This window comes from Gossypium hirsutum, chromosome A12 (genome assembly GCF_007990345.1).
Source record: "Gossypium hirsutum isolate 1008001.06 chromosome A12, Gossypium_hirsutum_v2.1, whole genome shotgun sequence".
NCBI lineage: Eukaryota > Viridiplantae > Streptophyta > Magnoliopsida > Malvales > Malvaceae > Gossypium > Gossypium hirsutum.
The window spans coordinates 10,940,282-10,954,822 of record NC_053435.1 but is presented as its reverse complement, the minus strand read 5'-3'; the positions used below and the strand labels follow the sequence as shown (position 1 = coordinate 10,954,822).

The window sequence follows — 14,541 nt, the reverse complement described above, 5'->3', positions numbered from 1 at the left end:
CTAATATAATTTTGTAATAATGTAATATTAATTAATAGAGAAAAATGTTAGCCAATTAATTTCCCAAAGTAATAATATAATATTAGTAACAACGTAATATTAATAGAGAAAAAATGTATAAAATGTACTTCTTTTTAAAGGATTTTGCAGCTTGCTAATACAATTCAGTAAAATAACATTAAATGATGAATAAAATATTCGATTATCATATTTAAATTATAAATAAAAATTAAAATATTAAATACCAGACCTTATAAATAAAATAACACTCAACCAGATTTTTATTAATTAATTTAAGTTGTTGTACTATTATATTAATTTAGGCTTCAATTAACTAACTTTAAAGTTTAAACTGTGGTTTAACAGACTTTTTTTTTGTTTACTTTATGCTATTGTACTATTATATTAATTTAGGCTTCAATTAACTAACTTTAAAGTTTAAACTATAGTTTAAGATACTTTTTTTGTTTAATTTATGCTATTGTACTTGTACTATTCTATTAATTTAGGCTTCAATTAACTAACTTTAAAGTTTAAAATGTAGTTTAACATACTTTTTTTTGTTTAATTTATGCTGCTGTACTATTATATTAATTAATTTTTAATTTAATCGATTTATTAAGTTTGATTTTAAATTAATTTTTGGTCATGGTTAGTGATTGCAACAAATGTGTACTTGTAGATGATTGATCCAAAGCGAGATGGTTCAACTCAAAGTTCACAAAATTCTTCCCCAAATACAGATGATCAAACAACAACCAAGGAAAATGTTCGAAAAAAGATTACTCCAAGGGCAGCTTGTTGGAACCATTTCACCAAATTTGTGACTGAAGAGAGGGAGAAGAGAGTAAGGTGCAATGCATGTGATGTTACTTACACAATGGAATCAACTTCGGGTTTTACAATGAATTTGAATAACCATTTGACAGCATGCCTGAAAAGACCTCGAGCTAATACTTCTAATCCGAAGCAATCAAAATTAACATTTGTGAAGGTTAGCTAAGAAACAACAGATTTATCAACTTGGGTGTTTGATAAAGATGTTGTTAGAAAAGCATTGGTTCGTATGATAATTATGGATGAACTACCTTTTAAAATTGTAGAGGGAGAGGGTTTCAAATACTTTCTTTCTATAGCATGCCCACGGTTTAGTCTTCCATCTCGTTGGACAATTAGAAGGGATTGTCTTGATTTATTTAACTCCATGAAGAGTGTGATGAAGAATTGTTTTGAAAAAGATATAAGTAGAGTTTGTTTGACGATAGACATTTGGACTTCATTGTAGAGGATATATTATATGGTTTTAACAGCACATTAGGTGGATGATGAGCGGAGGTTGCAAAAAAGGATTATAAATTTTTGCCCAATATATGCTCATAGAGGTGAAAGCATAGGTCAAGCCATTGAAAAATATATTCGAGATTGGGGGATTGAAAGGGTCTTCACTATTATGGTTGATAATGCATCCGCCAATAATGTTGCCATTGAATATTTGAGAAAGAAATTGAATCATCAAAATGCTTCTATTGCAAATGGAAATTTTATTCATATGAGATGTGTTGCACACACACTTAATCTCATTGTGCAATACGGTATTAAGGATGCTTCTGTGTTTGTGGATTGAGTTAGAGGTGCTGTAAGGTATATAAGAGCATCACCATTGAGGTTGACAAAATTCAACCAATGGGTAAAAGAAGAAATGATAGATAGTAAGGCTCAATTGTGTTTAGATGTGCCTACTAGATGGAACTCAACATATATGATGTTAAAGGTGGCCGAAAAATATGAGCGTGCATTTGAATCATATGTACGTGATTACCATAATTTTTTTTCTTAACCTTACTGCTGGAGATGGAGTTCCTGCATTTGATGATTGGGAAATTGTTCGAAGAGTTATAAAAGTATTAGAGCCTTTTTATCATCTTACATTGAAGGTGTTCGGATCTTTGCATGTTACCTCTCATTCACTTTTTGAAGTATTGACGGATGTGCATTGTCTTTTTGATGGGTGGCAAGATTGTGGAGATCTAGACATAATTTCTATGACTTCCAAAATGAGAGAGAAATATAATAAGTATCAGGGTGAAGGAAACAAAATCAACATGCTAGTTTACTTGGCAATCATCTTTGATCCGCGATGTAAAATGAGTTTTTTGGACTTTGGGGTCAACTTGCTTTTTCCTAATGTTGTTAATGACATTATGAAAATGATTGATAAAGAATTACATTGCTTGTTCAATGAGTATTCTTCTAATGTCGGGAGAATTGAATTATTTGAAGGTTGATCTAGTTCTTCGACAAATATTTACAGTTCAATGGAAATAGATCAGTCGAAAATGAAAACGGGCTTGGCCAAACAAAAATACCTTAAGGAGAAGAAACAAGTTGGATTAGAAAGCAAATCTGAGTTGGATAGATATTTGGATGAGGATGAAGAAGTAAACAATTCAAGTTCATTTGATTTACTATTGTGGTGGAAAATGAACAGTCCTAGATTCTCTATTCTTGCACAAATGACTCGAGATATTCTTGCTATTCCTATCTCAACAGTTGCCTCGAAAAGTGCATTTAGCACGGGTGGACGTGTTCTCGATAGTTTTAGAAGTTCCCTAACTCCTTTCATGGTCGAAGCTTTGGTTTGCACACAAGATTGGCTTCGAAAATCTAATGATGCCATCAATCTTAAAGATTATGTTGTTTAACTTCAAACCATGGAAGATGGTAATATATAAATTTTAATTTATAAAATAAACTTTTGTATTCTTTATATTAGTAAGCATTCCCATAATTTAGCTAACACTTTTGTTTTTAAATTTGCTAGACTTATCCAAAATACCCGAAGATTAAGAAGGTAATATGCTTAGCATTAGTTTATAAAGTTAAATGTTTATTATTTTTTATTATTTAACTAACTCATTCAATACTTTTACTAGATGATTCAAGATTATCAATGGTGTTTGAAGCACAAGAAGAAATTTAAATGATTCTATAATGGTTTTTGAACTGATGTGTTATTGTTATTAGTTTGGTTTGGTTTGTTATTGTTGTTGGTTAATTAGACTTTTGTTGTGTTCTTTTTTTTTTGTTTGGACTGGTGTAGGTATCTATTGTATTTTGGACTTTTGCTTATGTTTTTTTTTATAATGTCATTTACTTCGAATCATGCTATTTACTTGGCCTTTTACTTATATTTTTTTTATTATAATCTTGTTGTATTATTTTTGTTGTTTATTTGGAATCATGTTGTTTATTTGGGTTGATGTTGTGTTGCTTTCAAACATAAACTATCACCTCTTTAAATCATATACAAATAATTGCAATGCATGAAGCAAGTCAAGAACGTGTTTGGCTAAGGTTATTGACCTAACATATCTAGAAGATATGTGATTTGCTTTTACAGGAAAATATGTCAACTATCTTATATGAAGATAATATAGCATATATAGCTAAATTGAAGGGTGGTTATATCAAAGGTATTACCAATCACAGCATTTGAAAGACTAGTATACAAGATCGAATGCATCAACTCAAAGATGTAATGTGATGTTGCCATAAGGGGGAGTCTAAAACACGTTGTACTCTTTTCCTTTAGCCAAGGTTTTGTCCCATTGGGTTTTCCTGGTAAAGGTTTTTAACGAGGCAACTTGTAATAAGAGATTGTGCACTCTTTTTCCTTCATAAGGTTTTTATCCCACAGAGTTTTTTCCAATAAAGTCTTAACGAGACACATTTTTATTGATGGACACCCAAAGGGGAGTATTGTAAACCCCTTGATAAATGGATGTCCATAATCCCCAAAATTATCCTTTGTAACCCTTAAAATATGAATGTCTATAACCCTTAAATTCATTATATTGTAACTCCTAAATCATTTATAAGGTACCTTAAAATTGGTCATCAATGCTTTGTAACTTATGGTTTTTGAAGCCCTACAAGTAAAGGGCATGTACAAGCCTACTGGATGCCAATATGAAAGTTGAATCATCTTTTTATCTTCTGTTCTTCTCTCTTGCTCATTCTATATTTATTTTAAATTTTATAACAATTAATTTTTTAACATATAAACAATGTTAATTGTTTCTTTAACAATTTTGTAAATGATACATATTGCCATAAACATTTTATCAATATTTTAAAAATATTTTTAATTAATATGTTTAAAATTTTAAATTAAATTATTTTAACATTGTTAATATTGTTAACATATTTCTAATAGAATTTTAAAAAAATATTGTTTTAACAAATGTATTTAAAAAAATTAATTTTTTTTAATTATTTGAAAGACTGTTAAAATGTATACAAATTTAAAATTATTAACATCATATTTTCAAATTTTTTAAAACTAATTATATTTATAAATTATTTTCAATAAAATAGTTTTTTTCAAAAAAATAATTTAAATTAAAAAAGTCTATATAAAATGTATGTAAAATATAATTAAATTTAGAATAAAATTTACAAAATATTGGTGTGTAGGGATAAAATGAACTTATGAGAAATTAACGAAGGCTTAAAGGTTTGTATCAATGCCAATTTATTCGCCTCCACCTATATTATGGTGTGCAAAAAAGTTATTGACAAATGAACCTTGAGGATACAATGAAACCCAATGATTGTCAATGTTTTGCATTGACGGGAAAAATCCACTAAATACTGAACAGAGCATAACAATGATATCAATTTCTATAAAGAATTTCTACAATAATTCTTTATATACTAATCTAAGAATATAAAAGATGGTGTAATTCTTTATAGAACAATCTAAGAATATAAAAGATGGTGGGAAAATAGAAAGAAACTTTGTTTCTATGTTTTTTGGTATGTCATGTAACAGCCTAAAATTTCAGTGGTGTCGGAATAATTGTTCGAGATCACTAAATTCGACAATTGGGATTAGGAAATTAAAATAAAATAATATTTAGAAGTGAGATAGATGTTACAAATATTTTAAATAGGTGAAATTAAAATTTAATGAGAAATTATTAAATAAATTAAGTTGAAAACGAGGTATCGAGATCTCGATCTCGTAAAACCAAGCCAAAAATATTTTTATAAATATTTATGGAGTGTTACTAATATGATGTTAAAATTTTGTTAGAAAATTTTATCGTTTGGATGATTAATTAAATAAAAAGAACTAAATTGTAAAGGTGTAAAACTTGTGAAAGTGATTAAATAGCTTAAGTGTCTAATGAGGAAGGACCTAAAGAGAAAATTTTCCCAAGGGAGATATTTTGGACGGCAATAGCTGAGAAAAAGTCAGGAAATTAGTGAAATAAGGGAAAACTTGGAATATTGCTAAGACTAACTAAATAAAAGTTAGGACTAATTTGGAATTATCTAGGTTTTTCTTCATTTTTCTTCTTTCTCATCAGCTAAAAACGCCATAGGAGGCCTGGAATAAGCTGGTTTTTCATATTTTTGCATCATGTGAGTTTAATTCTTGCTTTTTCTTTGTAATTTTTGTATTTTTAAGACTTTTACAACTAGGTCCTACTATTAAATTCATTTGTTTTTTATTTTATGAGTGAAATTGAAAGTTTCCATGAATAAGTTCTGTAATTTTATGATGATTTAGCATGGATTTGAAGTTTTAATCTTATTATATGATGATTTTATTAAGCAATTTTAGTGGAAATTGATTTTTTTTATGACCTAATTATGAAAAAGTTTGGAATTAAGATCTAATGCTGAAATTCTGATTTACAAAGGTTATTAAGTAGTTTAAAGTAATAGACTAAAGTGTTAATTGAGAAAAATTAGTTCAATTGGAGGGTTAATTGAGCAAGGACTAAATTGTAAAAATTTTAAAATTTGACGTAAAAGTGCAATTTTAAAAATTAAAGTGCATAAGCTGTAAATTAGAGTAGAATTTGAATAAATACTAATGAATAAATGGAAAAATTTTATATTATAGATAAAGAAATCGAGGATAAACGAGGAAAAGAGAAAATTTCGAAATAGTTCCAGAAATCTCTACAACTACTGCAAATTGTTCCGGGTAAGTTCGTACGGTTAAATTATTAAATTTCAATATTATTTTATGAATGGTGATTAATATTTATGTATGTTAATTGTTGAAAATAAGTAAATTATGTACAAAAGTTATGAAATTGAACTGAGTATTTCGGAGGAACAGAACGCAGGAAATGAGTACGATCGTTCAGTGAAAAAGATGAATTGAAGGTACATTGCCCAAGTAAACTGAGATTCAACATTTGTTGAGAATTATCGTGTTTGCTTTCCGTTTAGCTCTTATGAGCTTCCGTTAACTCATATGAGTTTCAGTTAACCCTTTTGGGGCTTCAGTTCAGCTCTGATGAGCTTCAGTTAGCCTTCGGGATTTCGTTTAGCACTTGTGTGCTTCAGTTAGCCTTCGGGCTTTCGTTTAGCACTTGTGTGCTTTAGTTAGCCTTCGGGCTTCCTTTTAGCACTTATGTACTTCAGCTAAACTTCGGGCTTTAGATCACGATGTACTTAAATCCGTAAGTCGTTCCTTGAATGGACAAGTTGGTAAGTCGTAAATGTAACGTGTGAAAAAAGAAATGTAAGTAATGTTATCATTATTTTTATTGACCTCAATTAAGTAAATTTTTTTAAAATGAGATTATGACTTACAGGATGAAAATAACTTACTTGAAATGTCCGTATGATTTAAATTTTGGAAAACTAATATTTGGTAAGATTTATAGTTAAAGTTGACGAACTTACTAAGCTATAGTCAGCTTACTTGTAATGTTTATTGCTCTTTGTAGATTAACGGGAGGGTCAGAGGATCGGATCATCACGCTCAAGTCACACTATCTCGATTTTCTGGTAGATTTTGTTATAAATACTTTAAATGGTTTATATGCCATGTATAAGAGCTTATATGACTATGTTTTGTATTAACTCATGAATATATTAGTTAAGTTAATATAAGTTAATAAATGATATGAATGGAAATTAACTAAGATGTTTAAATACTACTTGAAAGTATGAATGGATATAATTAGATAAAATAAAGACTAGTGATATTGTTATGAAACGAATGTGATTTGGATGAATATTGTATTTATTGAGTTGATGTTTGTGTTGAATTGGTTCCAAATTTGAAATTACAGGGAAGGTTAGATGTTTCTAAAGGGGTTATATTGAGTTTTTTTAAATAATAATAATAGGATGAAAAAAAATTTCTGGAGTACTTGAATAAGTCTCTATTCATTTATAATACGTGATTTAGGCCTTGAGGGTTCATAAAAGAGACTTAATGATTTAATTTTAATATGTTTGTTGTTTATTCATGAATTGTTTGTAAATTAACCAATATGTTTGGTAATGCCTCGTAACCCTATTTCGGTGACTGTTTAAGGTTAAGGGGTGTTACATTTATTGGTATCAGAGCTTCGATTTAGCCAATTCTCGGAATGGACATGATGTGTAAAATGTTTAAAAATACGTGCCATATAAATCTATGATAGTGTGATGTGTATGATCCGATTTAACCCTTATTTTTTTAATAGACTGTAAAGATGTCGGATAGGCCTGAAAATTCTGAACAGGAAAAAGCAAATAGTAGAGTACAGATATCTGAACAAGGGACAAGTAGTGATATTCCAATTTCCTTGTTGCGAGAACAAGAACTTAGAAACATGACTATTGGAGTAATGAATCAGTGGTATATTGAGAGGATGCAGGAAAGAAATCATACCCAGCAACCTCCTCCTCCTACAGTACCACCAGTAGTACCATCGGTTGCTTCTCCACCTCTTCCTCCGGTAAATGAATCAAGTACGAGAACTCTGGTAGAAAAACTCAAAAAATTTAGGGCTGAAGAATTTCGGGGCAAGTCAGATGATGATCCAACAAAAGCTGAGTATTGGTTGCAGAGCACGATAAGAGTTTTTAAAGAAATGGCTTGTTCTCCAGATGACGATCTAAGGTGTTCTGTTTCCTTGTTAAAAGAAGAAGCATATCACTGGTGGGAGACAATAGAAGTTGTGGTACCAGCCGAGAAACTTACTTGGGAATTTTTCCAGGCTGAGTTTAAAAAGAAATATGTTGGTAAAATATATTTAGACAAGAAGAAGAGAGAATTTCTTGATCTTCGACAGGGAAATCAGACAGTAGCTGAGTATGAGAGGGAGTTTGTATACCTTAGCAGATATGCTCGAGAGATTATTCCTATAGAAGAAGACATGTGCGTTCGATTTGAATAAGAGTTGAATGATGAAATTAGAATGATGATAGGTGGTACGGAAATTTGAGAATTTGTAGTTTTATCAGGTCGAGCTCAAAAGAAAGGCGTCTCGCGGTCCTTCATGACGCTAGAGTTGGATTACACTTTAGAGTTGACGGGTTTTTGGAGTTAGCTCACCCTTGCGGGATCGCAACCCTTTGTCTCGTCTATTGTAGCACATGTGTCTCCCAGGGCATAAGGGGCATGATGACTTGATGTCATCCTCACCTTCCTCCGGCTTATCACCGGCAGTCTGCTCAGGGTTCCAAACTCAACGGTGGCAACTAAACACGAGGGTTGCGCTCGTTGCGGGACTTAACCCAACACCTTACGGCATGAGCTGACGACAGCCATGCACCACCTGTGTCCGCGTTCCCGAAGGCACTCCTCTCTTTCAAGAGGATTCCTGGCATGTCAAGCCCTGGTAAGGTTCTTCGCTTTGCATTGAATTAAACCACATACTCCACTACTTGTGTGGGCCCCTTCAATCCCTTTGAGTTTCATTCTTGCGAACGTACTCCCCAGGCGGGATACTTAACGCGTTAGCTACAACGCCGCATGGGTCGATACGCACAGTGCCTAGTATCCATCGTATAGGCTAGGACTACTAGGGTATCTAATCCCATTCACTCCCCTAACTTTCGTCTCTCAGTGTCAGTGTCGGCCCAGCAGAGTGCTTTCGCCGTTGGTGTTCTTTCTGATCTCTACGCATTTCACCGCTCCATCGGAAATTCCCTCTGCCCCTACCATACTCCAACTTGGTAGTTTCCACCGCCTGTCCAGGGTTGAGCCCTGGGATTTGACGGCGGACTTAAAAAGCCACCTACAGACGCTTTACGCCCAATCATTCCGGATAACGTTTGCATCTTCTGTATTACCGCAGCTGCTGACACAGAGTTAGCCGATGCTTATTCCCTAGATACCGTCATTGCTTCTTTTCCGGAAAAGAAGTTCACGACCCGTGGGCCTTCTACCTCCACGCGGTATTGCTCTGTCAGGCTTTCGCCCGTTGCGAAAAATTCCCCACTGCAGCATCCCGTAAGAGTCTGGGCCTTGTCTCAGTCCCAGTCTGGCTGATCATCCTCTCGGACCAGCTACTGATCATCGCCTTGGTAAGCTATTGCCTCACCAACTAGCTAATCAGACGCGAGCCCCTCCTCGGGTGTATTTCTCCTTTTGCTCCGCAGCCTACTGGGTATTAGCAGCCGTTTCCAGCTGTTGTTCCCCTCTCAAGGGCAAGTTCTTATGCGTTACTCACCCGTCCGCCATTGGAAACACCACTTCCCCTCTGACTTGCATGTGTTAAGCATGCCGCCAGCGTTCATCTTGAGCCAAGATCGAACTCTCTATAGGATTATGATAAATCAGACAAAAAAATGTAGAAAGAAAAAGCAATACAAGAGCAACACGGAAGCAGAGCTTGACCAATTACCAATTTATGGAAAAAAAAATCAAATTCAAGTTTGCATAGGTAGATAAAATGGGTTTTACACTTTTTATTTTGATGTAGTTTTCATGTATAGATAGAGATGTATAAATTATAAATGTAAGACAACAAAAAACTGGGCGGAGATAGAAAAAGAAAGACTTTTTTTTACGTTTTTTTGATTTCATCAATTCGATTTATATATCTTAATAGATATAGATCCTATTCTATCCTATAGATTTGAATGGAGATATAAAAAAGAAAGGTACCAATAAATTAAATACAAATTCTTCTCTCTTTTTTTCTGGATAGTGTATAGAGTATAAATAAAAAAAGGGTTATATCATATTATTTTTTTGTTCTAGAATAGAAGCATTTTATGGGATTTTCCCATCTTTATTCATTTTTTATGCAATTTGTATTGTAGTATATATATAATTATAATTTACAAAATCTATAGGAATAGATAAATAATGACATCAAAAGACCGATCGATTTGTTTTAAAAATAGATGTCTTTGACATCCAACTATAACACTGAATAACATTTTTTTGAATGGCAGTTCCAAAAAAATGTACTTCTACATCAAAAAAACGTATTCAAAAAATGTTTGGAAAAAGAAAGGATATTAGGCGGCCTTGAAAGCTTTTTCATTAGCCAAATCTCTTTCTACGGGGAATTCAAAAAGTTTTTTGTACGCCAAATAAATTTGAAGTAATCTGAATTGGTTTAACTCGAATAGGATACAAAGGTTTTACTTTTTTGAATTTTTGAATATCATTTTTTATTTCCGGGGGGGGGGAATTCTTATTTTCCCCATCGCCCATTTGTATTTGTTATGTATCTTTGCGTACTTACCCCTAATAGAATTGTTTGGGATTCAAAAGTGAAAGAAATCATTTTATCTACTAATAGTGGACAAATTGGCGTATTACCAAATCACACGCCTATTGCCACAGCTGCAGATATAGGTATTTTGAGAATACGCCTTAACGACCAATGGTTAACGATGGCTATAATGGGTGGTTTTGCTAGAATAGGCAACAATGAAATCACTATTTTAGTAAATGATATGGAGAAGGGTAGTGACATTGATCCACAATAAGCTCAACAAGCTCTTAAAATAGCGGAAGCTAACTTGAGGAAAACTGAAGGCAAGAGGCAAAAAATTGAGGCAAATCTAGCTCTCAGACTAGCTAGGACACGAGTCAAGGCTATCAACACGATTTCATAACGAGTTGGTTAATCGAAAGAATTTCTGTAGAAACAGAACTTTCGTTTATACATCCCATTTTAATTCTGCCGATTAAATAGAATCAAATACAATCAAAAGTGAAATCAAATTTTGATCTAACGAAAAATTTGAAAATTGAAAACGGAAATAGAATAGGATGAAAAAGATAGAAAATCAATAAAAGAATGTGGGTAGAAAAACTTATTAGACACCGAGATCGATGGTATCTAATAAGTTTTACCTACTATTGGAGTTGAACCAATGACTACCGCCGTATGAAAGCAATACTCTAACCACTGAGTTAAGTAGGTTATTTATTATCATAAGGAATCATAAAGAGAAAGAAAAGGGACCTATTACATCGATGGATTATAAATCCAATATTACTTCTAAGCAATACCAATCAAACTGACCAAAAGGGTATGATTATGATGTTGGATCATGTAATATTCATCTTGACAAGAAATTGTCTACATAATATGATAAAATATGTATCACAAACACAAGGGCTATAGCTCAGTTGGTATGAGAGGGAGTTTGTATACCTTAGCAGATATGCTCGAGAGATTATTCTTACAGAAGAAGACATGTGTGTCCGATTTGAATAAGAGTTGAATGATGAAATTAGAATGATGATAGGTGGTACGGAAATTTGAAAATTTGTAGTTTTATCAGATCGAGCTCAAGATAAAGGCATCTCGCGGTCCTTCATGACACCAGAGTTGGATTACACTTTGGAGTTGATCTAACTCTGGCTCACCTAGAAAGGCATTCTTACTGGCCGAGGATAAAAGCAGAAGAAGTGTACAACAGAAAAATGCAACGAGAAAGAAGAAACAAAGAATTTTATAAGAGAAGCTCTTCCAAATCATTTTCAGCATTTTCGATTAAAAAGTTTAAGGAGGATTCCATTTGAGCTACATCGGCACCTGAACGATCGAAGACTAGAGTAACTCAACCTGATTGTGGAATATCAATCAGATCAATTGCCAGTGAAGCTAGTGTATAAAATACTCTCAAGTTTAAATGTCAACATTGTAGAAAATACCACTTGGATGAATACAGAGGTAAAGTAAGAGCTTGCTACAAATGTGGAGCCACTGATCATTTTATCCAGAATTGTCCTCTGTTACAAAAAGATAAAGAAGAACAGAAGGAGAAACAGATGGCTACTTCTTAGAGAAGTAAATGTGCGAGTCAAAGTAATGCTGCAGAAGCTACTCGTTCGAGTGTAAAAGATTCTGTTGCTCGGTCAGAGGTTAGAGCACCAGCACGTACATACGCCATCCGAGCTAGAGAAGAAGGCACTCCTCCAAATATTATTGCTGGTACTTTCTATCTCTTTGATGTTATTGTATATGCATTAATTGACTCAGGGTCTACACATTCTTATATTTGCACAGTATTAGCATCAGAAAATAAATTGTCTGTTGAACCTACTGAGTATGATGTTCAAGTTACTAATCCGTTAGGACAAAGTGTGATAGTAAATTTAGTGTGTCGAAATTGTCCATTGAAAATAAAAGGTTGTGAGTTCCCTGCTGATTTAATGTTGCTACCCTTTTGGGAATTTGATGTTATACTGGGAATGGATTGGTTGACAAAACATGATGCTGTGATAAATTGTCGCGAGAAGCGGATCAGTTTGAAATGTCAGACAGGTGATATACTTTCTGTTGAGCCTAAGAATTCAAATGATATTGTCAAAATTATTTCAACTTTTTCGGCTCAGAGGTTAATGCGGAAGGGTAATGACGTATTTTTAGCTTACATCCTTGATACTCGAGGATATGAACCAAAACTAGAACAGTTTTCGGTTGTTAATGAATTTCCTGATGTATTTCTTAAAGAATTACCGGGTTTACCACCAGATCGGAAAGTTGAATTTGTGATTGATGTGGTACCGGAGACAACTCCTATATCAGTGACACCATATCGTATGGCACCAGCTGAGTTAAAAGAGCTGAAGACATAGTTGCAGGAATTACTAGACAAAGGGTTTATAAGACCGAGTATGTTACCTTCGGGTGCACTAGTCTTGTTTGTGAAAAAGAAAGATGGATCTCTAAGGCTGTGCATAGACTATAGGCAGCTAAACAGAGTTACAATTAAAAATAAATATCCTTTGCCTCTCATTAATGATTTGCTTGATCAGTTGAAAGGTGTTGCTGTGTTTTCAAATATAGATATTCGATCCAGATATTATCAACTGAAATTTAAAGAATCTGATGTGCCAAAAACTGCCTTCAGAACTCAGTATGGTCATTACGAGTTTCTGGTAATGCCTTTTGGTTTAACTAATGCCCCTGCTGCATTTATGGACTTAATGAATCGGATTTTTTAGCCTTATTTGGATAGATTTGTAGTTGTGTTTATTGATGATATACTGATCTATTCAAAGACAGAACCCGAGCATGCTCAACATTTAAGGATAGTGCTACAAACTTTGCGAGAACAGCAATTATATGAAAATTTTAGCAAATGTGAATTTTGGCTTCATGAGGTTGGATTTCTGGGTCACATTGTTTCAGCCGAAGGGATTCGAGTAGATCCAAGTAAAGTATCTGTAGTGGTAAATTGGAAAACTCCAATGAATGTAACAGAAGTACGAAGTTTCCTGGGTTTAGCTGGATATTATCGCCATTTTGTTAAAAATTTCTCAATGATTGCTTCGCCTATGACACGATTGTTACAGAAGAATGTTGAGTTTGTGTGGTCTGATGAATGCCAGCAAAGTTTTGATCAGTTGAAGAAGATGTTGACAAAAGCTCCAGTGTTGACTCAACTAGAATCAGGTGTGCCATATGTTGTATACAGTGATGCATCTTTGATTGGGTTAGGTTGTGTGTTGATGCAGTGGGAAAAGTGGTGGCCTATGCTTCTCGACAGTTAAAATCACATGAGAAGAATTATCCAACGCATGATTTAGAGTTGGCTGCAATTATTTTTGCTTTGAAAATTTGGAGACACTATTTATATGGTGAAAAATGTTATGTGTATACAGATCATAAAAGTTTGAAGTATTTGATGACGCAGAAAGAGTTGTATTTGAGACAGAGAAGATGGCTTGAGTTATTAGAAGATTATGACCTTGTTATCGATTACCATCTGGGGAAGGCTAATATAGTTGCTGACGCACTCAGTCGAAAATCATCTTTGTTTGCACTTCGGTCAAAGAATGCCCATTTGTTTGTTAGTGAAGATAGATCTCTAATAGCGGAGTTGAAAGCCAAGCCTGTATTTCTCCAATGAATTCAGGAATTGCAAGATGAAGATTCGAAGTTGGTATTAAAGAAACAAATAGCTCGAGACAAGTAGGATTCAGAGTATAGTATTGATGAAAATGGTATGTTATTCTATCGTAAAAGAATTTGCGTTCCAAATAATTCAGACTTGAAAAATGATATTCTTTCTGAAGCTCACAGTAGCAGGTATTTTATTCACCCTGGAAGTACAAAAATGTAGTGTGATTTGAAACAAATGTATTGGTGGCCTGGTATGAAAAGGGAAATTTGTGAGTTTGTAGCAAAATGTCTAATATATCAACAGGTGAAAGCAGAACATCAGGTACCAACGGGTTTGTTACAACGTATTATGATTCCAGAGTGGAAGTGGGAACATGTTACAATGGATTTTGTATTCGGGTTACCTGTGACCTTGAAG

At 33.3% G+C, this 14,541-nt stretch overlaps 1 pseudogene; it reads right to left on the bottom strand.

Moving 5' to 3' along the window:
• Positions 1–8,324: 8,324 nt before the first annotated feature.
• On the bottom strand, positions 8,325–12,165 carry LOC107922127 (uncharacterized; annotated as a pseudogene).
• Positions 12,166–14,541: the final 2,376 nt, after the last annotated feature.